General features: G+C 44.0%; 1 protein-coding gene across 1 annotated transcript in view; it reads left to right on the top strand.

Annotated features, from left to right (window-relative positions):
* Window positions 1–10,272: 10,272 nt before the first annotated feature.
* Window positions 10,273–26,552, top strand: part of BRINP1 (BMP/retinoic acid inducible neural specific 1) — a 172,297-nt gene continuing 156,017 nt past the window's right edge. Inside the window, exon 1 of the mRNA XM_032418496.1 lies at window positions 10,273–10,717. The gene's annotated coding sequence lies outside the window, so the exon portion shown is untranslated. The remainder of the gene's footprint in view (window positions 10,718–26,552) is intronic.

Below are 26,552 nucleotides of genomic sequence, written 5' to 3'. Positions count from 1 at the left end.
CAACCCTGAGAAAAATGTAAGGAAAATATTATCTCCATGTTTAAAGTGAAAATACAGGTTCTAAGAAGTTGCTGGGGTAAGACACCAATAGTGAAGGTGAACATCCTGAGTGTGCCCAGTGCTTTCCAGGCGAAAGTTTAAAAAATTATTGAAAATTTAAAATTATGCATCTGTGTGTTTTCCTAAGAAAGGTTAATGCCCAGATGTGACTAGGGTCAATTGGGCTGGCTGTGTGGACATTTATTGTCTTCTCCATATTTCCAATAATAGCACCTCAATTTTCTTTGGAAGAGCCACCTTTTCTCCCTTAATCCATCTGGTTGAGATAATATGGGTCATTTCCTGGATTTGGAGCATCAGAGGACCATGATGGAGCACAACCCTATCCCAGCCAGGTGGACACAATCTTAGAACTTTGTTGGGGACTTTTGGGGAGCAGTTAGCAGTTAGTAGAGAAAGTCTACCTGAGCATTTAGCCAACCCAGAGGGAGAAAGAACTGAGAGAAGCAGGATGAGTCCTGATGACATGGAACGAAATCCAAAGCAAGTTCTATGTCTGTTTTATTTTCAGTTCCATGAACCAACAAATTTCTTTCTTTGCTTCAGCCAGTTTCATATGAGTTTCTTGTCATTTATAAGCAAGAGAGTGCTAATTGATACAGCGAGTTTGATTAACTACTCCCATTCAAAGCCCATCTGAAGTTGTTGTAGCCCCCTGGAGTGGGTAGCAATCCTGCGAGATGATTAGCATGGAAAAGTATATAGCTTGGTTGTATCATGGTCGGATTACTTAACAGTGTTATTATCAGCAAGATCTAACACAGGCAAATGTCCTAGCAGAGAAAAACAATGACTAAATTCATTAACCGTGTCTTTGTTTACCCTTTCATTATTTAATCAAACAGACATTAATTTGTTTCTTGGGATACCTGTCCCTGGTAAAGCCTTCAGTGCCCACATATCAAGGAAAGAGGGTTTGATATCTATGAATTTCCAGATTCCATAAATATTGTATTTCTCAGAAGAAGCAGCAGGGACCCAGGCTCTGTAAACAATTTTCTGTGCTGACATCCGTAATAAAACACAAAGAATGATAAAAGTTGAGCAGTGCTTGACCTTCAGGGTAGAAAGGTAAAGGTATCCTCAATTCATAATTTAGATAATTCTTTCTATTTGATCTTGCCATCAGACAGGCATGCGTTTATCTCTAACATCTATAGAGGACCTTCACCTGTCTCAGGAAGGGAACATGCAGAGCTGACACGTAGGTTTCATCTCCCGTGGCAAATCTAACTGATTGGTAGTTGTTGCCTAGAGGGCTGTACCAAAAAGTGTTTTGGGGTATTGTGGGAGAGGGCTTCATGATCAATTAGCAATGGCTGCTCCAGGCAAGAGATGAACAAGAGGTAACAAGGAGGAGACACCAAGAGATATTGACAATCTAAGAATATCTGGTGGTTTGAAACAAAATACAGATTAATCCACCAACTTCAAACTAATTGCAATAGAAAGCAATTATAAATGGTAACAAAAAGATACATTTATGTCATAAAATAACCAAACATACATTCTCAAAAACAGTGACCCTGAAACTGGGGGGGGGGGGGGGGATGTATTTCATAACAATTTGATATCGCTTTGGACTCAAGGAGATGAGGATCCAGGGATCCAGTCTCTGTGTTACAGTTTTGCAAAAGTGTAACCCAGCATGACTGAGCACAGCAATTAAGAATGCAGACTTACCAGCTTGGGTTCCAAGCCAAACTTCAGTTCTTGCTACAGTGTATTTAAATGTAAGCAAATCATTCTACCTCACAGATCCTGGGTTTCTTCTTCATCTAGAAAAGATCAGAGCAACCTATCAGCCAGGATTCTGTTGCCATAGATAACCTGACTCACAGCTTTTTGTGAAGTTTATTTTAATTTCCTTAATTTATTAAATTTAACAATATTGGTGAAGTGCTTAGCAAACTTCCTGGTGCAGTGTAAGTATAAAACAAGGGGCAAGTAAAAATAACAGAGAAATGACAGCACAACTGGTATCATTTTGTCTAACCCAATCAATGAAGTAACTTGGTCAGAATGTGTTACATATGGGATTCTCGTGGTGTGGAGGAAGCATATGTGATTGGGGTCTGGGGAAGGTTTCACCATTTAAAAAAACAAATATACCTTGTATTATCCCTTTTCTCTGGAAGGCATCTACATAGAGGTAGTGGGAAATCATGATTAAGTACATTGAACCGTGAGCTCAACTATATGAATTCAAATATTAGTTTGAGACTTACTAGTTCTTTTCTCATTGAGGATGATAATCATGGCATCTACCTGTTTGGATTTTTGTGAAGATTATATGGGTTATTACATGGAAAGCAGTTAGAGAGACGCCTGGCCCAAAGTAAGCACTCAATAAATGCTATTATGAACAATTATATAATTCCTGTTCGGAGGCATAACACTTCTAAGCATGGCACCCATTGATTGAGGCTTACAGCATGTCAATCTTCATGATAAATGCTTATCTCATTTAATCATTACAACAACCCTATTGGGATACATGTTACTTCCTAATGAGACTCTGTGTTCCCAAGGGGAATGGTCTATTCACTGCTATAGACTGGATGTCTGGTTCAGAGAAGGTACTCAATAATAAAAGTTCTGAATAAGTTATTGGATTTTCATTTGCCAAATGAGGACACTGAGGCTTGTAAGGGTTAATCTTATATGTGTGTAAGTTTCTTAGTGAGGCTTACTATGTATCTTGCCCAGACGTGGTGATGCCAGTTTTGGCTCAAAGTCTGTTTGACTCCAAAGTTTATTTCTCATATCCACTATGCTCATTGACATGAAAAAGATTAATGTCTATTCACACCTCAGAAAAAATTATGTCACCAGATCAGAAGACCATCTTACTGAGAGCAAGCTGTGGGGTCAATGTGAACTCATTTTCACATATTCCAACCCCAGTAATCATAGTTATCCAGATGGAATTAACTTTGAAATTATATATCAACAGGGCAAGGCTTTATATAAAAGTCACTCAGTGGAATAGCTTTGTAAGCTGAGTGTGAAGGATTTCTCATTCTCTAGGCTGGGAGGTATTTATGAATGGACATGAGGTAGGCTATCAGGGATTGAGATGTAGTGTAGGAATCCCCAGATGTTTAGCACCACAAGCTATTGCTGTCTGATCAAGCAACATCAGAGCCGAAAGGGAAATCTATAGAGATGATTTGATCTAAGTACCTACCTTATAAATTATGTTATTTTTCTATTGCTGTGCAACAAATTCCCACAAATTTAGTGGCTTAAAAAACATATATTTATTGTTTCACAGTTTCTGTAGGTCAGAAGTCCAGGCATGGAGTAACTGGATTCTTCACTCAGGGTCTCATGGATTGCAATCAAGGAGTCAGTTAGGGCTGTGATTGTTACCTAGGGCTTGGTGTCCTCTTCTAAGCTCACCAGTTGTAGACAGAATCCATTTCCTTGTAGTTGTAGGACTGAGGTTCCTGTTTTCTTGCTAGCTGTCAGGTGGGGATTACTTATATCTCCTAGAGAACATTCATTGTTCTCTACTATATAATATTACATAATTACAAAAGGGATAGCTCATCATATTCACAGGTTCTACCCACACTGAAAAGAGAGGGGATTATACAAAGACAAGGGTCACTGGGGATCAACCTAGAATTCTGCCTAGCACATACATTGAGAACACATGACTCCAAAGGACAAATAAACTTAGTTTGTCTGGGGCACAGCGCTTACTAGAGACAGAATTGGATTAGTGGCTATTCATCTAGTTCCAAGTTCATCTCTCTACTTTGGTCTCTGTAAATAAAATATTTCAAAGTTCTGCATTTGAAACTCAATCATCTTGATTTATAATGCTATATTAGTCAGGATACATTTGGTGGCAAGTGACAAAAACCCTAATCAGACTGGCTTAAATGGCAAGGAACGTTATTGGCTCATAGGGTCAACCATCTGTCTATAAGTTCAGGCATCTCTGGATCTATTTCGTAGTTAGGTGTTCCTTCTTGTTGCCTTCTTCCCAGTTGGTTCTCCTCATTGTGATGACAAAGGTAACTTCCAGAACTCCAGGCTTGAATTCTACCAGGTAAGTATGCGCATTATTATTATTTTGCTTTTAGGAGTACTTTTTAATCACGATTCTAGTAAGTGTTCTGGGACTGACTCATTGTACCAATCTGTGTCAATACCCATCTCTAAACTGATCACAGTGACCCTTGGGATAGAACACCCAGCTTTGATCACATGCCCTAGAGCTAGGGGGTAGAATCAGCTCCTCTTGAATCAAATGAACTGAGAAACTTATAAGGCTGGTTTCCCAAAGAAAAATAAACGTGCTGTTAGCAGAAGAGGAATATGGATGTGAGGCTGGCAAAAGCTACCAATAGCCTATGTAGGGCTCCCCCTAGTGGAATGTGGCAGAGAGTGAGAGCGGGGGTAGGGCAAGTCTATTGGAAAGAGGGAGGAGCCAAGAGAGAATAGAGTGGAATAGATTGATCATGAACCCACCAAAAGCATGTTTAAAGAGAAATAAAGAGAACTGGTAACCAGCCTTTATGAGTTTGAATACCTGGGTTAAAGTCGTGGGTCCATGTTTGCAAAGTGTTAGCTTTCTGCAAGTCATACTCAGTCCTTGAGCCCATTGTCTTCTATAAAGTGGGGTTACCTGCCTTGCCTACCTCATCTTTCAGTCATTGCAAAAATATAAGGCTCCTAAAAACAAAGTAAAACAATGGAGAAACCATATGAGATTTCAAAAAGGCTTACATATGCTGAATTATTAATTCAAGTAGAAGATTGAAATTTGCAATAGGGATATTCCTTGAGCCTAAGCCAATAGAATAGTATTTTTCTGGACACCTTTTCTAAAATCCTTTTTAGAAATCATATGCCACCAGGGTAATGGCCTAGGCAAGCTAAGGCCTAAAGAAGCTGGAACTTTGGCAATATGAGAGGGAGAGAGAGGATGGGGGCGGAGAGAGAGAGAGAGACAGAGATGTCTAGCAAAACCAGTATGCATGTGCTCATGTCCAGAAGTATGCATTCTAATGGCTGGGGGAGCCTTCTGGGAGAACAGGAAGGGAACGACTCCTGGTCAAGGTATTAGTAGGTAATGGCAAAGCTCCAGAGTATCGGTGTGTTTGCCAGAAGAACACAGTCAATAGCTGGGGACACTAAGATCAAGGTTCACATATGCAAATAAGCATCAAAGGCAGAAAGTATAGAGTATCAATAGAGTTAAAGATTGAAAGGCTTGTGAAGAACTCCTGAAATCCCATTTACTCAATAAACATATAGGGTGGTCTCCTCCACTGTAAAGGGTTAGGTAGCCCAGGGACTATGGGCTTGCAGTCTGTAGCAGGGTGGCTTGAGTGAGAATCCTGGCTCCGGTATGTGATAACCGGCAATTTGTTTAACCTTCTCAGTTGTCCTCATCTGAAAATGGGAATAACAATCACAATGATAGTACTGATATCAAGAACTGCTTGAAGGATGAAAAGAAATAATGTTTGTGGAGCACACAGAGTGGCCCCTGGGACATTGGGTATGGCTAATACATGTTCACTAAATTTTTATGTACCAAGATCTCATCATGAAGATATCTTTTGTGCCCATAATTTTTAGTTCTAGCTCAGGAAACATATATTGAAAAAAATATCACCAATAACTTTAATCACAATGATGATATATGTTATGAAGGACACATTCAGAGTTGTGATAAAGCTGGTAGCAGGGGACCTGCCTTGGTCTAGGGTCAGGGAAGTGACATTTACCCTGATTCTTCCAGAGCAAGCAGAGCTTGGATAGTAAAGGAAAGTGGCTTCTGACAGAGGGAACAGCTAGCACAAAGTCCTAGGGGCATTAAACAAACAAACAAACAAACAAACAAAAACCACTATAAACTCTAGTAAGTGGAAAGGGGTCAGTGTGGTTGGAGTGAAGGGGGAGACATAATATTAGGGAGCAAGATCATGCACATCCTTGTATAGTTCTTGATAAAGTTTGTTTTATCCTAATTAAATTGGTAGAGGATATGACATGTAAACTAAATATTTAAGAATGGGTCAGACTCAGTCATGCAGAAGTGAAGGGTTGCTGGAGAGGGAGAGAGAGAGAGAAAGAGAGAGAGAGAATACTAAATGACATATGGCATTTTTATTCAATTAGGAGATGCTCATAAAAACCTAGATGAGAGACGTGGAAGGCTTAAATGTTGCTCATACATAGTAATCATTCAATAAATATTAGTTCTTATTAATGCAACTGCTTCTAAAACAAAATAAAAATAGCTCTCGACAGGTGCAAAATATTATACCTCATACAGAGGCAAACTTTCTCTCCTCTTAGCTCTTGCAGCATTTCCTATAGACCCTGCATACACCAGCTACATTCCATGGTGCATTGCGATTATTTAGGGACAAGTATGGCTTGGCAATGGACTTCAGGCTCCTAGAAAACAGAGACCAGAAAATATATTTATTTCTGAATCTTTTACACAACCTCACCTTCAGTTGGCGCTTAACAAATGTGGGCTTCTTTCTGCAGGTGTTCAGTTGGTTCTGAACCCAAAGCACCCCAGATTAAGGGATTTTAACTCCTTTGAGATTTGACAGAAGTAGTAAACTTAAGCTTTTGAGGCAGCGGCAGGTGGCTCAGAGTCCTGCACAAATAGGTTTAAATCTTATCTTTATTTAAGGAGGGGGAGGTGGAATCCCCATTTCATCACTGAACATTTATCTATATTTCTTGTCTATTTCTAGAAAAAAGGCTGTTTACCTACTTATTGGTTTCTCTATTCCAAATTCTTAGGCTCAAACCTAAATGAAGCAACCTATAAAATCTAAGGTCAGGCTGGAAACCAGAAAAGTTACCTACTTCAGAGGTTCTAAAGCTGGGGTCCAGGTGTAGACATTTATGAAAGAGATTGGCAAGAAGGGATTCTGTGAAATTCAATGCAAAATTTTGTGGGCATTTTTGTAAGTATACTTTTCATAAGAGAGAGGGTCTATAGCAATTGTGAGGTTCTAACAAGGGTCTGCAACTCTAAAAATATGATCCAATGTTTACCAAATCATCATGCTGGAAAGACTAAAAAGGAACCCTCACACTGTCACATTACATGTCCTTGGGAAAAGGTTCCATTCTAGTATCACCCAAGATCTACAGTCGGGAAGTTCTTTCTTAAGTCTACCTTAATCCTTTGGCACCTCTTCCCCATGCAAGCCCTTGGTAAATTTAGTGGAAATAGCAAACAGCTGCTCACCAACACCCACCCCAAAGAAAGAACAAGACATTTCTCACATATCTCAAGCTGCCTTAAATGTTCTTTCTTTGGCAAAGAAGAAAAAAAAGAAATATATTTTTGGCCTCTAAACCTTTTCCCACCCGTGTGTATTTCTGTAGAAATGTTATCCATATGGTTCCGATTGCTTTCTCCATAAGTCATTAAGAATGCTTTGCACTGAGAACTTTTCTGATGACCAGGGAGTCTTTGGAGACTTTTTAAAATGGCTCTCTTAGCCTTTCTTCATAGAAACAGGGAAGCTAAACATAGCCAAATGCAAATGAACTAAGACCTGGAAAGGTTGAAGTTTTATTCAAAACTCAGAAATCATAAGGCTCGGGTGAGTTTTAGATCTGCCCATGCAAAGCCTTTGCCTCTTCCTCCAGGGACAAGAATTGATAAATACCCCCATTGGTAGAGAGGATACAATGGTCTCAGCCACTTAAATTGATATTTAGGCTTAAGTGTGGTGACCCCATTAAATTCTAAGCTCTTCCAATCACCCCAAGATTTCCCCCATTACTTGCAGAGGACAAACTAAAGAGTTTGGACTTAGATTTGGGTGTGGAATTCCTGACTCCATCACCTACCAGCCAGCGGTACCTTGACATGCTGCTTACATTTTCCAAGCTCTAATTTCCTGTGATGTAAAAATGGGGTCATATTACCTAGCTCATATGTCACAGCATTTTAAGAATTATGAGATAATTTATGGAAAACCCAAATGAAATGCCTGGTGCATGGGAAAAGTCAAAAATTCTTCTCTTTCTCTCGTCTAATAGTAGTTGGAACTGGGGTGGGGATAGGAGGTTCTATACTTTCTGAGGGAAATACTGACTACATGGAGTGGAGGAAAGAAAGATAGAAAAATGTTCCAGAGTGTTACGTCCCCTCTTTCTAAGGCATCAGGACCACAACCCATTTTGGGAGATTGATTAAGAGAGAAGATCCACGAGGAATCAGTCCATACTTTGGTCGTCCTCTGAAGCTGCCTAACGAGGTTGTTTCAGACTGATTTCAGAACTGCATTCCCAGCAGGGCTGCTGTTGCTTACTCTCACTCAAGGAGGCATATCTGAGCTGAAGAATGATGGAGGAACACAGAGAAAGGGAGGAAAGAATAAAAGAAAGGATAGGGGAGAGAGAGAGAAGAAGCAGCAGGAGAGAATGAAAAAAGGAGGAAGGGACAGAAGACAGCAACCTGAAGATTAATACTGAAATGGATGGGAAATGCAGTGTGTGCTATGAATGTTTTTCTTTGTGGTTCGAATCAAACACAGAACAGTCTCGGGAACCACTGCCCAGTATTTGACCTGGGCCAGAAGCCTAGGGAAGGAAAAAATTGCCCAATCAGAAATGGAGAAGTATCCAGGAGACAGACAGAAAGCTCTCCCTTGGTCAGTGGCTGGAGAGCTGTCCGTGGTGCTGACTGCATGTCCTTAGGATTAAAGTGGAGGAGACTCGTAGAGATTTGGACAGGCTACGGCTCCCCTCTTCTCTGCCCTCCATTTTCAGTCCTGCAGTGCTGAGACCCAGGCTCATGATGATTAGCACACTCTTTCTCATCCTCCTGTCTTTTCCTTCCCTCCTTGTCAATTAATTTTTTCCCCTGAAGTTCTCAATTCTTCACTCAAGAATTTCTTTTCCATTTTGTTTCAAGACTTCTCTTCTTTTAATTAATTCATGAGCCCCTAGACCCTTCTAGGTCCCCCTAGTTATCATGTCTGTTTCCTATCACCCCTTGAATAATCCTAACATTAATAACAAGAAAATAAGAATTACAGATAACATGGTTTGGGCATTCACTAGGTGTCAGGGAGTATTCTAACTGTTTTCCCATATATTAACTCATTTAAATCTCACGCCAACCATGTTATATAGGTAGTTATATTTTCTATTACACAGATGGGAAATTGAGGTTTAAGAGGGAAGTAATTTGGCCAAGATCACGGACAGGATTTTAACCCATCTAGAGCTGACACTTTTACTAAATCCGGGTTCCTTTAAATTTCTCATCACCTTTTCCTTACTGCTCCGTGCCCCTCCATCTGGTAGCTTCGCTGATGTTACCTATCCTTGCCTAAGCTTCCAGGGACTAGCAATCTTCATTGCTGATTTTTTTTTTTTTTTTTTATTTAAAGAAGAAGAAGAAGAAGAGGAGGAGGAGGAAGAAGAAGGGGCAGCAAAGTAAGCAAACATACAGAATATGCACTGCGTGAGAATTTAGATCGTGTACTGGCCTTCTTTGCTGCTTCAGGGAGAGGCCCCGTGTCAGCAACTGGAGCCTGCACCTCAGGCTAAATTTGGAGTCTTTGGTTCTCCGTATTAATCCCTTAGCCCCCACACCCTCACCCCTTCTCTGCCTCTGGTGGTATAGAGAGAACTTTGCGTCCCATCAGCTTCTCGCTCCTACATCCTGCCCACGTAGAGAAGCACTTGCTTAATTCCGGGAGGTTACGTGGGCTCATGCCTACACATACAGAGAAACAAACAGTCTTAAATACTCTTAGAGAGGCACACGGATACAAATGGACCCAGACAGGCACCTCCCCAGACAAAACCACACTAGCTAGATACACACAGACACACTAGCACCCTCATACCCAGCAGTACTCAGATACTCGCAACGCACACAGCTACAGACACGCTTAAAAACACCACGATGCGGGGTTTGCGCACACACACCGCACACACAGTCCCTTTGGGTGCTCATACACGGAGACACGCCACCCTATCCCCAGACCCACGAGGCTCCCCAGTGGCTCAGCCTCAGCCCACCCAGGCTGCCCCTCCCTCGGAGAAGGCCTTCTTCTCTCCTCCTCTCCCTTCTCCTCCTCCGCCTAAAGATGTACAAAACACTCCTCAGAATAAACCCCGGCTCTTGGCTCCTCCTTCCCCGCCCCCGGCAGCCGTTCCCCCATTCATTTTCGCCCGTCGCCGGGTAAGTCCCTCCCCCAGCGTAGCCCGGCCTCCGCTGCTCCCCGCCCGGAGACCGCCGCGCACTTGGACTTCCCTCTCCATTCGCTGGCCGCCTCGCTCCGGGTCCCCACGGCTGCGAACTGATCTGGCGCGGGGGGGAGGAGGAAAGCGCAGGCGAGCGAGCGAGAGAGGGAGAGAGCGAGCGAGCCAGAGAGCAAAGCGAGAGCGAGAGAGCCGGGAGGCTGAGGGAGTAGTGACCGCCTTCCGGAGCCGAGATTCATGCCTGTCCTCGGGACCAGCGAAGGGGACTTTACGGCTGAGTATGAGCCAGGCTGCTAGGAGCCAGGTACCCCCACGCCTGCAGTCCCCGCGCCGTTCCCGGTATGCGAGCTGGACGCCGGGCTCTCCCAAGTTCCCACCGAGCCGAATAAAAAGCGCCCTTCCGCAGCTCTCCGCCAAAGACGGACATTGACTCCAGGTAAGGCGGCGCCGGGCACAGCGCCCGGCAGCCCCGCTGCCCTTGGAGACGGCCCCGGACCGCATTCGGGGCGCCCCCGCGCGCCCCGCCCCTCCCCCTCCCGGCACCCTTCGGCTCTTCCGTCGGCCGCCCCGCCGCCTCCAAGTCCTCGCAGGTTCCCGGGAGGGGGAGGGCTGTGTATTCTGGGGCGCCAAGGGTTAAATGCGGGTTTTAGTAAGTGGCGTGTGTGCTCCCCGCGCGCTCCCGACGTGTGTACCATGGTGGGAACTTGATGTGGTGCTAGTGTGTATTTGCGTGTGCAGCGTCGTTTGCGTTTGATGCGTGTGTTTGTGCTGTGTGTGTGTGTGTGTTCGTGTGTGTGTAGGGGAGGGGGTAAAGAGGTCCTATAACCTACTTAAGGCGCGATGTGTGTGTGCATGTTTGTACGTATGTGTTTGTATGTGTGCGCTTGTGTGTCTTTTTAATTAGGTCTCTCCAGCTTACATGGAATGGGATCCTTACTATAGGATCACGTAGCCATCGGGAAACCCGCTGTGGACTTCCTCTTGGTGCTCTGGGCTTGGGGTTTGGGGAGCATTCTGGGGATAAGGATGGCACCTTATTTAGCCCAATACTGGTACCCATGAAGGAAAATTCATCCAAACCATGGAGACCTGGTATACTTGGACTCACCGTTTAATATGAAAGAGAAATGGCCAAACCCTGAGGCAATGACATGCTGTCACTTTAAATTCCACACTGGGCAGGCTCCAGGATTCTGATGGGAATTTGGAGTCACTGGGTAGTGGGTGAAAGAGAAAGGGAGAAGTCAGCGGTGGGTTCCTTGTGTGGGGGTTGGCGAGTCTGGGATAGAGTCTACCCTACCTCTCCGTTTGTCATCATAAGAGCATAACAGCACCTCCAGCTACTGGTGCTTTTGGGGAGGATCTGGGCAAGTTTGCATGGATCCCCCTAAAGGGAAAGGAGAAGAGTCGTCAGGGACCTGCTCATCCATGATAGTTACACAGATAATAGAGAAAATTTCATCTGGGGGCAGCTCTGGGTAATATGGAAGGAGATGAATGGGGCACTTCCTAAGAGATTCCTCCTTCCCTACCCTATTTCAGAGAGGCTTGGGAAGCCCCAAGAGAATCTTTTCCTAAACTGTGCCTCCTCATGGCTCCATTGGAGTTAGGAGGAAAATGGGAGAGCAGAGTGTGTGTGTGTGTGTGTGTGTGTGTGTGTGTGTGTGTGTGTTTCAGTACTGAGGGAGATCTACAATTTGGGAAGGGTTGTGGGTGGGGAATTCATGGCAGAATGTGGCGGTAATTGACTTAAACTGCTGTCGATTTGCACCTCACATCCCTTGCTTGGCTCCAAAATACTGCCAAGGGCACGGGGGCTGTGTGGAGAATGGCAGTAAGGAAGACTGTGGGTCAAATCCCTCTTTTCCTCTTTCCTCCACCTCCTAGGAGGCTCTCTTGGTAAGTCCCTGTGCTACCCTGGCTAGGTCCTGCTGGGCTTGGACTCTGGGGCCAACCATCGATTTGATTCCCGGCTGCCTCTTCAAGGCTTGCCCTACTCAGCAAAAAATGCTGAGTTTTACTGCTGTTAGCATGGCTTCCAGACTCGGCAGCTGTTACTTTCCCAAGGTAAAAAGAGGCAGCCCTTCTGCCGTCAGGCACGGAGGCTGGTGGGGGACAAGGGCTGAGATGCCGGGACAGCCTCTCGTCCAACCTGGCCGGCAAGGAGCCACTGAAAAGACCTTTTGGGGAAAAGAAAAGTAGAAATATAATTGTGTTTTTAAAATTATGTGTGTGTGTGTGTGTGTGTGTGTGTGCGCGCGCGCGTGAGTGTGGGTGTGCATATGTGTGTGTGTCTTCTGGGGAGAGATAAAAGCAAACATGTTTGCAAGGACCTGCCCTGGCGGGTGGGTGACGATGCTACCTGCAGACACTCGCAGACACACGAGTCTCCAGCCAGAGGCTGATACCTCAGGCTGCAGCCTTCACAGGGCCACAAGGAATCTGCTTCGAGAAACTCATGTCAGAGCAGGGCTCCCTGGTTCATTTTTTGGGGGGGGTGTGAAATCAGAGGAGGAGACCCTGTGTTCGGAACTGCTCTCGTTTTATCTCTTTTCCAATTCGTAGACAATTGAAGCTGGAGGAATACTGAAGAACAGACAGGCAGGACTCTGTGGCCCAGAGAGGGGAGGAGAATTCCGTAACATTCTCTAGCAAGTTCATGGTCTGCCCAGGCTAGCTGCCTGACACCTGGATCAATGTCCTTTCTACTGCACCACACTGCCCAGGGACTGTGTGTTGCTCCCTATTCTCATCCGGCCACTTTGCTCCCACCTAAAACAATCACTGTCATCCCTCAGCAGACTTCTCATTTCAGAGCTGCTCCATCTGGAAACATGACCCCGGAGAGAAAGGGTCCAATGCTTTAATCACTGTCCCCACTAGACAGACAGACAGATACACTCACACACACACACAGACACACACAGAGAATTACACACAGGCAAGGACCCAGTACTGATTATGACCGGGAGACGGAGTCCAGCAGAGCATCTGGACTATACCTGAGTTCTTTATTAAGGAATACTTTGCCTTCCAGAGAGCCAAGTGTACACCCATTTACCGATGCAAATACTTCAGGCAAATTAATTTCTTCGTATTCATGAGACTCTTGCCCTATACAGTGATACATACTGCAGTCACCGGAACTTGCGCAAGCACACATGTGTACATGCACTCACACACATGTGCACACACGGATTTAGAAACGTTCCCTGCTTGCCATATTCCCCAAAAGGGAATTTCAACCTCCGCACCAAATTGTGCTCTCCTATGTAAAAGGCATCACCCACACGAAGACCGGGACTCATCATCCCAGGGAAGGGGAGATAGAAAGCTCTGTGAGGGACAGGTTCTTGAGAAGTCAGAACCAAGCCCATCGTAAAAGTGTTCCCAGACTCCTCGATGTTTGGGGTGCCGGCGAGCACTGAGAAAAAAACATGGGGGTTTCAGGCCCATCTGCGATAGAGCCTTCCACGCAGGCTTTTCCGAGGCTGGATGGCGCTTTAGCTCCCAGAAGGGGGAGCTGTGACTCCATTTCAACCAAGGAGAACCAGCTCTGAGATTCCAAATCAGCTGTTGGGCCCCCGTTGAGTTTCCATGGCCCAGCTCAAGCTGCAATGAATATATTTGAAATGGTACAGGTGGGGACTTTAAAAAACCCTCTCCCCTGACCAGTTCAAATAAAATGTCTTAGTGCTTGCAAGAGTTTATGCTATTGACTACAATGTCTTCCGTTTCTCTGGAAGGTCTTTGCCCAAAGGGCCTTCGGTTGTGTGAGGAGACATTTTCTGATTGACATCTTCTAGCTTGTTCCCTCCCAATTCCTTAGATGAATCACCAGTACTATCACCTGAACAGGCCTCTAAGGTTAAACGTAACCTGCCCTTCTCTCCCCTTGTTCCCTTTGCTAAAATTCAAAGATAATGAATTGGCCACTGAACTTCTGGTAATCATATTAAAGACAAAATGGGGGTCACGTGAAGAGGACAAATTTTCAAATGTCATTCTCCAAATAATCCCCCTTGTTGTTTTCTATTCTAACCCTTTCTGCAAGGAGTACCTTTCTCCTTCCTCTGTCTCTCAGCTTCAGCCTCTACTTTTAAAAAACTTACTGGCCTTTTAACATCCAGCTCAAATGACCCTTCCAAAAAGTCTTCCCAAAATCTTATTTTGGAATAAATCTCTTTCTCCCCTGTTCTCTCATATAATTTTGTCTGAGACACTATTTTAGCTTGTGTCTCTATTTCCCCTATTTTATAGCCCCGTGGAAATATGTCTAGTTTGCCTTCTTCAGTATGGTCTTGGTAAGAGCATTTTTTTATCCCCAAGGACTGACACCTAGTAGTTGCTCTGGGAATGTTTGCTGTTACACCTTGAGTCCAGTCTCAATAATAGCTGCATCTTTCTCTCTCTCTTACTCTTTTTCCTTCCGATAATTGTTTCATGTTCATGCAAAGCAATACAATCATGGCTTCAGAATCATGCCGCCTATACCATCAATATAGGAATGTTAATGATGATACAGACAGGTGAAATTAGGTCCTACTTGGAAGTGACCTTTGCCCTACTATGTTCCAGGGTCTTTAGTTCTCTTCTCATTTAATCTTCCTTTCCACCCAGTGAGGCAGATACAGTCCTTTCGTAGAAGAAGAAAGTGAAACTCATGCTGGCTAGGGCCCTTGCCCAAGGTCACGTGACCAGCACAGCTAGAATTAGAACCTAGATCCCCCTTGCTTCAACATCTCTGCTCTTTCTGGTGGACCACTGTGTTAATGGTAACCATTGTGGATGGCCAACGGGATTGGGTTGTTCAGTGGATTTTAGTATAGCTTGGGGCACCATATTAACTCTTTGAAATCGATGTTATGAAGGAGTCATGGAGCCATTTGATCAAAGAATCTCAGTGTTTTAAGGTTTCTCATTAACTAGACCTTTCTCCTTATTCAAGGATTCAAGAATTTTTGGTGATACCCATAACGCATATCCACTCAATCTCATTTTTAGTACTTTTATCAACGGTGAAATCATTATCACACAAACTAGCCTATGCTGTATAGGGAGAGCTTTGTTGGAATGTTTTCTCACTGTGACCCGAAATCTGCCTTATGTCCGTAAGTCTCTGAAATCATACAACACAAATATAATTCTCTTCTAATTATCAGTTCTTCCCATATTGTGGAAACATAATCATATGATCACAAATACTCTACTTCGGGAGGCCCTATTGCCACAGCTCTGTGTCCTGTAACATTCGTTTAGGGTCCCTTGACAAGCTGGATCTTGTTCTCTTGGCATTCTTTAGTTAGTCACACTTAGAGAGTTTAGAAGCCACAAAAGGGCGAGGGTGACCTATAGTTGAGTAAGGATTGAAAGGAGCACTGATTCATCCATTTATTCAACAAATATTTATTAAGTGACAACTATTTTTCAAGCATTGCTCTAGACCAGAGCTATCAAGTAGAACTTTCTGTGGTAATGGATATGTTCTCTGTGCTGTGCAATATGGTAGCCACTAAACACATGTGACTCTGAGCACTTGAAATGTGGCTAGTGTTACTGATGAACTGAGTTTGTTTTTATTGTTTTTTAAGATTTTATTTATTTATTTAGAGAGAAAGAGAGAGAGAGAGAGCATGAGCAGGGGGAGGAACAGAGGGAGAGGGAGAAGCAGACTCCCCGCTGAGCAGGGAGCTTGACAAGGGGCTCCATCCCAGGACCCCCGGATCACGACCTGAGCCGAAGGCAGACGTTTAACGACTGAGCCAGCCAGGCGCCCCATGAACTGAGTTTTTAATTGAATCCAATTTTAATTTTAATTTCAATTTCAGTAGCTATCTGTGATGAGTGGCTACCATATTGAGTAGCGCAGATCTGGACATCAGAGATGTGGTATGAACATGGTCCTCTTTTCGTGGAGCTCAGAGTCTCATGGGGAGAGATAGGTATAAATGGGTAAACAAATAGATAAGCAAAATAACTTCATGTCATAGTAAATGCCATGCAAATAATTAGGAATGTGGACGATGTAACTTTAGATAGGGTAGCCAGGAGAGACTTCTCTGAGGGCGTGGCACTGGAGCTGTTTAGGTGAGGAGAAGCCAGCCGTGTGGCAGACAATAAAGATGAAGTCACTAAACATGTGCAAGCTTAGGAGAGCCGAGTGATCCTGTGGCTGGAGCTCTCAAATGAGAAAGAGAATGTCGTGAGATGGAAATAAGAAAGGTAGGTGGGGCCAGATCAAAAGGCCTTGTAAAAGATGCAGGAATAAAAAGTCTAGAATTCCACAGCCATCCACCCTCCCCCCCACAAATGTCCCTGCTTGGGGAGTGGAGAGCCTGAGGACTGAGCTGAGAAGAGTGTGGAGAGCTGAGAAGAGACAGGAGCTCAGCATCAAGTGCCCTTGACAGGTTTCCATCGTGTCCATTTTTTAAAAAAGATTTATTTATTTGAGAGGGAGAGAGAGTGCATGCGTGCATGAGGGGGCTTGGGGGGCGGGGGCAGAGGGAGAGAGAGAATCTCAAGCAGACTCCCCGATAAGCACAGAGCCTGATCCGGGCTCTATCTCAGGACCCTGAGATCCTGACCTGAGCCGAAACCAGGAGTCAGACGCTTAACCTTCTGAGCCACCCACGCGCCTCTCATCTTGTCCATTTTTAATCCGTCATTTCAGTGCATTCGTTTCATCTTAATTTCTAGTCCTGCTCTGAGTGCTGCACACTCTGGACGCACGCAGCTCTAAAGGGAGGGGAAGAACTGGAGAGGGGGAAATGGATAGAAAAGGAGAAAGAGAATGAATACTTGGAGAGAAGGTAGTTGAAATGAAGTCTGGTAAAACAAAAGCTGGCATCGTTTTGGATCAGCAGATATTTATTGGGTATCTTGTCTGGGAAAGGCCTTGAACAAAAGGGCTTGGTGGAGACCGTGATGAATCCTGCCAGATGCTGGCAATCTAACAGAGGAGGTCTGCAAATCCATAATGATCATTCATGGTAGATGGACAACTGCCATTTCAGAAGTCTACGAGAGTTTGGGGAAGGTAAAGATGAGAGGAAGACACGGGGGGTGATGGGGGTGAGGAGGAGGAAGATGGCGGTGACTATAAGGTCTGGAGATCAGAGAACATATCTTTTCATTTTCTGTCTCCATTCATTTTAAATGTCACGTAGTAAGAGCACAGGGGCTCAGGGCACCCGATTCTAGTCCCGGCTCCTATCCCTGTATTTCTGGACCACCTTAAGAACCTATCTGCCCCTCTCTGGGCTTGGCTTCTGCAAATTGAGATAGTGGCCTGCCTCACTGAAGGGATTTGCCCCAGCTCAATGAAATATTGCATGACAAAGTTCTTGCAAGGGCATGGAGAGACAGCACATGATGGTCATGCTTCATCATAATGTTTAGATATCTTCTCAAAAATGAGCAAATCGAACAGAAGTCACACCTCAGGGCACAGACTGTGACTCCAGACACAGGGACTGAGTAGGAGAGATGTGCCACTATTGTAACTCTTCACATCAGAGCGATTAAGTGGTAGCATGAAACCCACTGTCCTCCTGGAACGCAGTAGCCTAAAAAGGCTGCCTAGAAATCCATAGACAGTCCCTGCTACTGAGGGGGCCAAGAAGGCAATTAAGAAGATAATGAGGCTGAGGAAAAGTGAAATTAATTTCTTTTTTTCATATGAGGGTGAGGGGGAACCTTTGTATCTCAGAAGAACTGTGTTTTGGAGATTGCAGGTGGCCTTAAGGAGAATAGATTGGACAAGACTGGGTGTGAGAAAGTTCGGAGGGGTGAATTACTGGGCCTGTCTGCTACCCAGTGGAGGCCACATATGGGAATAGCAACCTGGTGCGGACACCACATAGATCATTTGGAACAAATCCTGTTCCCAGTGTGCGGAGATTTTCTCACAGGGTGTGGAGCCGTGTACAACGATGTCGGGGCCGCTTTAGGAGAAGCTAAGAGACTGTATCTCCCCCCCGCCCCCCGGGTGAGGAGGTAGATTCATAAGGCAATTAACAAAAGCGAGATGCAATCGTTTTTGTGTAAATTGCAAAGGTTGGAACAGCGGGGGTCCAGATAAATGACCCATCTGAACAGCTAGAACCCTTTGTAAGGGTTAACCCAATACTGGCCCGGAGGGGTTTCTGAGATATAATTCATCCAGCCTTTCAAAGGTCCTGCAAATGAGCCAGTGGGAACCTCAGTGAGAAATAATGGATCCTGGGGGTAACGTGGAACGGCCGAGTTTACAGATTCCTAGCTGATTCAGATGGAGGAAGGGCAGACATCTAGGACATACGATTGCTTCCAAGTGGTCAGCTCACATGTCTGCATTCTAAGAATTAGCAACCCACAAAAGTAGATGAAGTTCTGGGGGGCTGTGGAATTTCTAGAGACTCCAGAAGCCCCAAGATTAACCTGGAAGAGCATTCTGAGAACTGTGACAGGGATATCTGCCTTAAGTAAGTACGTTTCAGTCTGCGTGGTAGTGGAGAAGCTACATTTCTCATGGAATTTGATGGGCTCTGAGTTTATAGGCACATGATAGGGGGAAGACCTACAAGAGTCTTGGCTGGTGCTATAAAAACATATGCACAAAGCAGAAGGGCCATTAAAAAAAGAAAATTAGCGCTTTGGTATGTTTAGGAATGGAGGGGAAAGCTCGAAAAATCAATTACCTGGCAAGGAGTGGTAATATGGTTTTTCTGCTGAGACAAATTTTGGAGGCAAGACTGTCGGAGCCGAAGTGGTCCTCCTCAAATGCCATTACCGGAGATGGCCAAGGCAAAGGAGGGCTGAGCGGGGTCATAAAGAATTTTATTCTAAATGCTCATCAACAGGACAGCATCATTCAAAGTCCAGTGAAGCCTGACAAACGATTCCTGAAAATATTACTAGATCAGCCTCAGCTTTACCTGAGCTCTCCTTTTCCTCCTGATGGTGGGGATTATGCATTTAGGCAGAACACAGGATGGGATTTGAGGGGATTCTGGAAAGATCTTCACCCACAATATTTAGAGACGGCTGAAATGTCACAGTGACAAAGCCATTCTTGGAGTGGGAAAGTGTACGTGCTGAGGTCGTCCTATATCCTCTGTGCTATAACGGGGACTTGTTATAGATATCTTGTTGAATATTCTGAACGAGCTCACGCATGGGCGGCATCACCTTTGTTCTAGAGTTGAAGAAACCGGGGCACACACAGCACAGTGATGTCACTTGTCCCAGGCCACCCACCGAGGCAGTGATGCGTGGAGGATTTGGACTATTTCGGTCCGACTTGAAAGTGTAGTGGTTGAAAGCTTTAATGCTGGAGTGCGAATGCCGCAGCTCTGCCCCCCTTCTAGCTCTGTGACCTTGGCCAGACTACCTAATGTTCCTGCGCCAGTTTCCTCATCTACAAAGTGAAGAGGACCGTACTGACTCCTCATAGAGATGTTGTGGGTTTTAATGAGTTGATATGGTAAGTGCTTTGAACAATGGCTGGCGGACCATCAACGTTTCGTAAACGTTAACTATTATTACTTGTTGTTTTTACCGTACCCTGTCCCATTAGATTAAACGTTGCTCATGCCGGTAGGTGTGTTCTCGGACTGGAAGTGCTCTGGAGGAGAGATTATCACCAGGTTCAAGGCACTACCTTGCAAATGAGGTTGCTCAATCATTTTTACCACCCCCCCACCCCCCCGCCCAAAGTGGCAATGTGAGACCAGCAGTTAGGGGAGAGATTGAGAGCATAGGAAAAGGTGTGGAAGGATATAAAATCAAAATGACTGAGGCAGATTTTTTTATTCTCTATCTTATTATGGGTCAGAAACCAGTTGTAGATATAGGATCATCAGCCATCAGAGCTGAAAATCAACTTCAATATAGTCCAGATCAATTTTCTCTCACTTTGTTACCTATAAATTTTTTCCTCTTCAACATCAAACTGTATCTGAGTTGGTTCTAGTACCCTCTCCACTGCAGCCCATATCCTTGCACCTCTGGGTTTGGTTTTCTAAGCTGTGAGACTGGGGGTTCCGCAGGTACATATGGGAGAACATGACTGACAGCCTGCTTCATGCTCTTGTGTGAACCATGTTCATCATCTTCCTCCTCTTGGTTCCCCTCTTCCTCATCTGCATCATTTATTTTACTAAGTGCTTGCATGTCTTAACATGTTTTACCTCATTGAACCTCCACAGTCTCACTCTAACAGTGTAACTATTCTCCCCATTTTCCAGATGAGGACCTTGGGGCTCCGAGGTGAAAGGATTTGCCCCAAGATATGTAATAAATGATAGCATTGGGTCTCAAACCTGTATCAGCAGACACTGAGCGTTAACATCCTTTCATTGAACTGCCCTCCCTCCATCTGCCCACCTAAGGCGTGGTCTGGCCCTTGGCGGCTTGGTCCGGCCCTTGGCGGCTTGGTCCGGCCCTTGGCGGCTTGGTGGCCTCCCAAAATCAAGGTTGATTATCGCTGCTTTATCTCCATTGTCTTAGGCCGGGTCCATTGTTGCAAATCTTCAACCGTTCTGTCACGCAGGCCCTGCCCTCAATCCTGGTCTTGTAGGCTCCTAAATGAGAGAGGCATCTATCTTGCATGTTCCAGGAGATGTTATAAATGGTGCCACTGGAGGAAGGCTTCTTAAATCTCCTTAATAACCTGCATTTTGCTTTCTCTCCTTCTTTATCTGTCAGCATCGTGAATATCTTCTACCCTTCCAGGGCTTTCTGGCTGCCAACTTCATAGCCTCTTAAAATAGTAATTTAACTTCACAATGCCTCAGCAGGAAACCTTAGCTGAGTGTGTTTATTTGTACCCTTAAGTTGTGGAAGTTCAAATGCTGCTCAGACCAGGACCAGTCGTCATAGAAAAGCTACTTTCTAGCTCTGGGCCAGAGCCAAGAACCAAGATGTTACTTTTCTTGGGAATAGAATCGCTAAAGCCACCTCTGGAAACTAGCGCTTTTAAAAAAGCATCTCAGGAAATGGCAGGATGGGGGTGTCTTGAATTGTTACAGCCAGATGCTGCAAGAGAAATGATGTATATATCTGATCTCTCTCTCTCCACATACACACAGGCACAGGCACACATATATAAAGAAAGGAATATTAGTATTAAGGAGGAAAACAACACATACAGAGGGATATGTCCAAGGTGAGAGTTTTCCTTCCTTGTTAATGAACATGAGCCCAGATACGGTCATAAGATCATCTACTATCAGAATGTGATCTGGGGGTAGAACTTCCAGCTAAAAATGGAATGGGAAACACCCATGGCCAACAAACCTATTAAAAAAGCTAAAATATTCAGGTTCTCTAATATTCAAAGAATGAAAATAGCAATGTGATACCATATAGCATCATCAAAATGGCTTTTTTTTTTTTTTTTCTCTGATGGCATCCTCCTGTCTTGGCAAGAGGCAGGGAACAAGACACTGTCCTGTGGCCTTGGTGGAAATCTATAGGGATATATCCTTTCTGAAATGTGGCTTTCATTCTTTCATTTCAACAAACAAACATCATTCACTGAGCACTTATTCTGTGCCAAACACTGTTCTAGGGGCTAGTTATATAGCAGTGAACACAGCTGACTTGCCCCTGACTTCTTGGAGCTCACGTTCTCTTGAGGGAGAAGTTTATAAATAGGTAAACAAGTGAACATACAGTGTGTCAGAAGGAGATGGGTCGCTCGGAGGGAGAGGGTGTACTGTTTTGTATAGTGAGCCAGGGAAGCCTGAGATGTTGACATTGAGCAGAGATCTGTAGGAAGGGAGGGGGACAGCCAGGTGGACATCTGGGGGAAGAACATTCTAGCAAGAATAGAGCAGAAGAAGACAGTTGCTGAGGTGGGACTTGTCTGGTGAGCTGGAAGAACGGTAAGGAGGTCAGCTGCGCTGAGGTGATCAAGGGGTGGGGCCGGGGGGAGGAGGAGATGCCCCAAAGAGGGAGCAGGGGGAAAATCTCGATTTCTATCCCTATTGCTACCGTCATCTCTAGCTCTGTCCCTCTTTTTAAAAAAAGGGGCAAATCCTTCCATTTTTAAGAAATTCCCCATGCTGAGAAGTAAATTAACTATATGTGCACAGGTATGTGAAGAAGGAACTTTATTGAGTGTTTAGGATAAAAGAAAAAAAAAAAGAAACAAGAGAACAAAGTGTGTAATGGGATCTCTACAGTCACTAAGGATGTGGTAGAGGAGCCCAGTTTTCACTTAGAAGGTGGAACGAAGACCAGGACCGTGATCTGTAAACTGGGGCTACCAACAATACCGCCTTGCTAGCTTTGCTCTGCGAGTAGAGCATCCCTGTGTGTAAAGTACTTAGCGACAGCCCCAAGGGCTCAATATATGGCACTCAGGGTGATATTTATCGACGTGGGCATATCTTGGGTGAGCCATTAAGTTAAAATATATATAAGGTAAGATATGTATAGCATGCTCTTTTATAAGATGCACCCTGATATTTGAGTGGTTATCTTTGGGTGAGAGATTATGAGTGAATTTCAGGCTTTTATATTTTACCTGTATTGCCTAATATTTCTTTAATGAATGTGCATTTCGTAGGTAATGAACATTTTAAGGAGTAGGATGTGGGGGATCAGTGAGCAGTTCTTGGAGGGACGAGCAACAGAGGCACAAGCTTTAATGCAGAGTTTGCTAAACTTCCAAGTCACTTGTCCCAAATCACATTTAAATGGACTCGTTTTTGGTTTTTTTCCTTCTTTTACTTGGCCTTGGCCTGAGCAGTGCTACTCATAAAAACCAAAAATTGGGTAAGTGATTTCTCCTTTCTAATACACGTTACGGTAGCTTTCGGACCCTTAAAAAAAAAGCTGCATCACCTTTGTAGCACCTAGAAGCATTTCACATGCTGGTTGTACCTTGGGCGCCACGATTTGGAAAGCATGGATTCAGTGGCGGACCACCTTGGAATCAGAAAACTTTCCTTCTGACTCTATCTTCATTTTTAATTTTGGGTAAGGAGGGCCACCGCGGGGGTAGGAGGCGTTGAGCAGACAAGACTTGTCACCTCGCCGTCTATACCAGAGTAGCCACTTTCTCTGCTCTGCTTTATTACTTTTTTTGTTGAATAAGAGTTGAATGTTAAGAGTTGAATGAGGAGTTCCAAGGCTCTAAAAAATGACCTGACGTTATTGGCTGAAACGTTAAATGGACTCTAAAGTGGACTTAAAAGTGACAGATTTTGTCTTAGATTGAGTCATTGTACGAAGCTCTTCAGGAGACCGTATATGACTGTGACACATCCCCAAGGGCTTAGAAGGAACTGAAGGCATATGTAAGACTCTCCCTGAGCCACCTTTGTAATCACAATGTATGACCTATATAATTGCCATCAACAGATTAAATGAATTAAAGAAAGTATGAGCTATATTCAAGGCAGCCTCTTATAGAAATATTTCCATAGGAAACCTTAGGAGTGAAAGCGTGCTAATTCACATTGCCCAGGAAAGGCTTGGGATAGGGGGTGTCACGGGAGATAGGGATCTGTACTTGTGAAAGCAGAAAAGGGGACATTCCAGGTAGAGCAAATGGTAGGCACGAAGACATGACACCAAGCTTATGTCTCTTTTTCATCACAGAACCATAGAATGTTAGAACTGAACCAGAAGAGACCTTAGGATCCACTGTGTTCAACCTACCTTTTTCAGAGAAGCTAAGACTCTGACAGGGGGACTGTCATGGCAAAGGCCACAATCTTTATTAGTAGGGATGCTAATCTAGAACCCCAGATTCCTGACTCCCAGACAGTAATCATTCCATTAGCAGAACATTTTCATGTCCTACCCCATGGTGCACTAGTTCTTCAGAAACTCCAAGGAAAGCTTGTAGTGTGGTCAAATACATTTGGGAAATGCTTCGTGATCTACCTTGTTCTTGGAAATCGGATTATATATAAACAAATTCAAGTTTCTACAAAGTTCTTTGAGAGAGGGAGATTTTCAAGCTAATTCAAGCTTTCTCAAAGTTATTTGACTACAACATTTCAACTTTCTATATTTTTCACTTAACTCTTATTAATAATTCTTTATAGCTTACTTTAGGAGACTCTACTCTAGACAAATATATCTTCCATTGAAAAATCAGAGTATTATGCATATGGAAAAATGTTTTATAAGCAATTCTGATGGTCTATATTATTTCAGGGATGATCATATTAAAAAAATTATTATAAAGAACAATAAGAAGGGTAGTTTCCTATTTCACCTTCCTCCCTCACTCCTTCCTTCTGTCTCTTCCTCCATCCCTCCCTCCATCCCTCCCTCTCTTTCCCTTTCTTCCTTCCTTCTGCCTTTATCATCTTACTTTCTTGCTTTATTTTTCTCTCCCTCCTTTTCTCCCCCTTTATCTCTCTTTTAGTTTATTCTTGCTTTCTTCCCGTTCTTTTTTCCCCAAAAACACATTTCTTTTTGAGGAGTTACTATGTTCCAGATTCTGGACCATCTGTGATGAATAGGACATTTTCCTGATCTAAAGCTCTTGCCAGTTTGATGAGGAAACAGATGTGCAAACTGAGATAATACAGAGTAGCTGCTGCTGAAATTAGAACATAGGCAGCGTGTTAGGAAATGGAGGTCTGTCTGCGTGAGCCACAGAGGTTGCATAGCCAGTTGGGTAAATGGAGAGAGGGCATTCCAAGGGGACAGTGGGAGAGGAAGTAGTTCAGTGTGACTGGAGAACATGTTCAGAGTGAAGCTGGAGAAATAACCTAGGGCTGGAACATATAAAGCCTTGGAACTCATATTAAGTAATATGTGTTTAGAAAATTATCAATAGCTCTTAAGAAAAGGATTGACATGACCAGATCTGGGATTAAGACAAGAAGGAGGGCGAGAGGAGGGGAGAGGGGTTCGGTGGCCCTTTGGCAGGTTATGGTTCAGTTGACACATGGATGACCTTCTAGGGTAGGACAGTGGCAAGGACGTAGACAGATTGCAGAAATACTGTGGCATGTGACAAAGGGGAGGGAGGGGTTAAGGATGGCTTCCTCCAAGGTTGTGCCAGATCTAGTCCTGCTCTCTAAATAGCGCTTCCAGAAACAGCGGGGTTTCAATTATCTCACCGTGGGCTGTGAAATTCTGAAAAAAAATAATAAAAAAAGTCTCAAAACAAAATTAAGTTTAATTTGCTTTAATTGAAAAATAAACACATGCCCTGAACAGCACTCTCAAGAGGAGGGAAAAAAGGCTTAAAAACGAAATGAACAGTTGGGTGTGGTAGGCCCTCAATTATTGGAAATGCTGAAATGAGAACTGGCATGGATCGAGAAAATGAATTCAGAGTGAAAGTCAGTAATGGGAAGTAGAGGCTTTCGGTCCAGGTAGCGGTTTTCTGGAGGTCTTGTGAGGTGGTTATTTTTAAATTATTGCTAAGAACATTCATTTATAAGGCAAGCTTGGAATAAAGGAAGGAGCGCAGAACGTGGAGCCAGATAATTTAGGTTTGATCCTGTCTCTTTCACTTTAATCGTATGGCCTTTGGTAAGTTGTTCTTGGCTTTAGGCTCATCATCTGTAGAGGGGGATAATAATCCATCCATCACTGGATTCCTGTGAGGATTGTGTGATTCATGTACCTGGAAGTTCTAACATACTGGTAAGAGGTGATGGAGAAAGACAAGTAGGAGGAAGGGAGAGGAAGAGGAGGAGAGGTAGAGGAAGGTTTGCAGGAGGATCCAGACAAGAAGGAAGAGGAAGGGTATTAGAGTGACTCCAATAGCGCATGATATTTATTGAGAGCCTCTGTGTTCAGGCCTTGTGCTAGATGCTGGGGGTAAGATGGCGAAAAACAGCTGAGCCTTGCCTCTACAGCACCTGTATTCTAGCAGTAAATATTTTCATCTCTAGGTAGGCCATAGGATGGAGTCAGGAAGAGAGACTGAGCTAAGGGTGGTATTTAGAAAGCCTTGAGATGTGTCTTAGGAGCTTTTGTCTTAAATGGACATTTTTCTCTCTGTTCACAACCACTCCGCTTTCCCCATTCAAGTACAGGTGCTTTGACTCTGGCTTAGGTTCTGCCTGTCTCGTGGGCAAGTCTGCTAATCACATTTGTAGGTAATAGGGGCTTGGAATTGTAAACTCAAAGTGTCAGATGCTTATAATATTGGCATCTTAGAATCCTAGTTGTAGAATTTTAGGATCTATCAAACCTTGGAATCAGAGAACCTCAGAATAATAATCTTAGAATAATAAAAACTAGTGTCAAAATCTCATAGACTCATAGAATGTAATATTTATGGAATATAAAAATCAACTCTTAGTGCC

This window comes from Phoca vitulina, unplaced genomic scaffold, assembly GCF_004348235.1.
Source record: "Phoca vitulina isolate PV1807 unplaced genomic scaffold, GSC_HSeal_1.0 scaffold21, whole genome shotgun sequence".
NCBI classification, from domain to species: domain Eukaryota; kingdom Metazoa; phylum Chordata; class Mammalia; order Carnivora; family Phocidae; genus Phoca; species Phoca vitulina.
The sequence above is the reverse complement of the archived record's forward strand: the minus strand, read 5'-3'. Positions and strand labels throughout refer to the sequence as shown.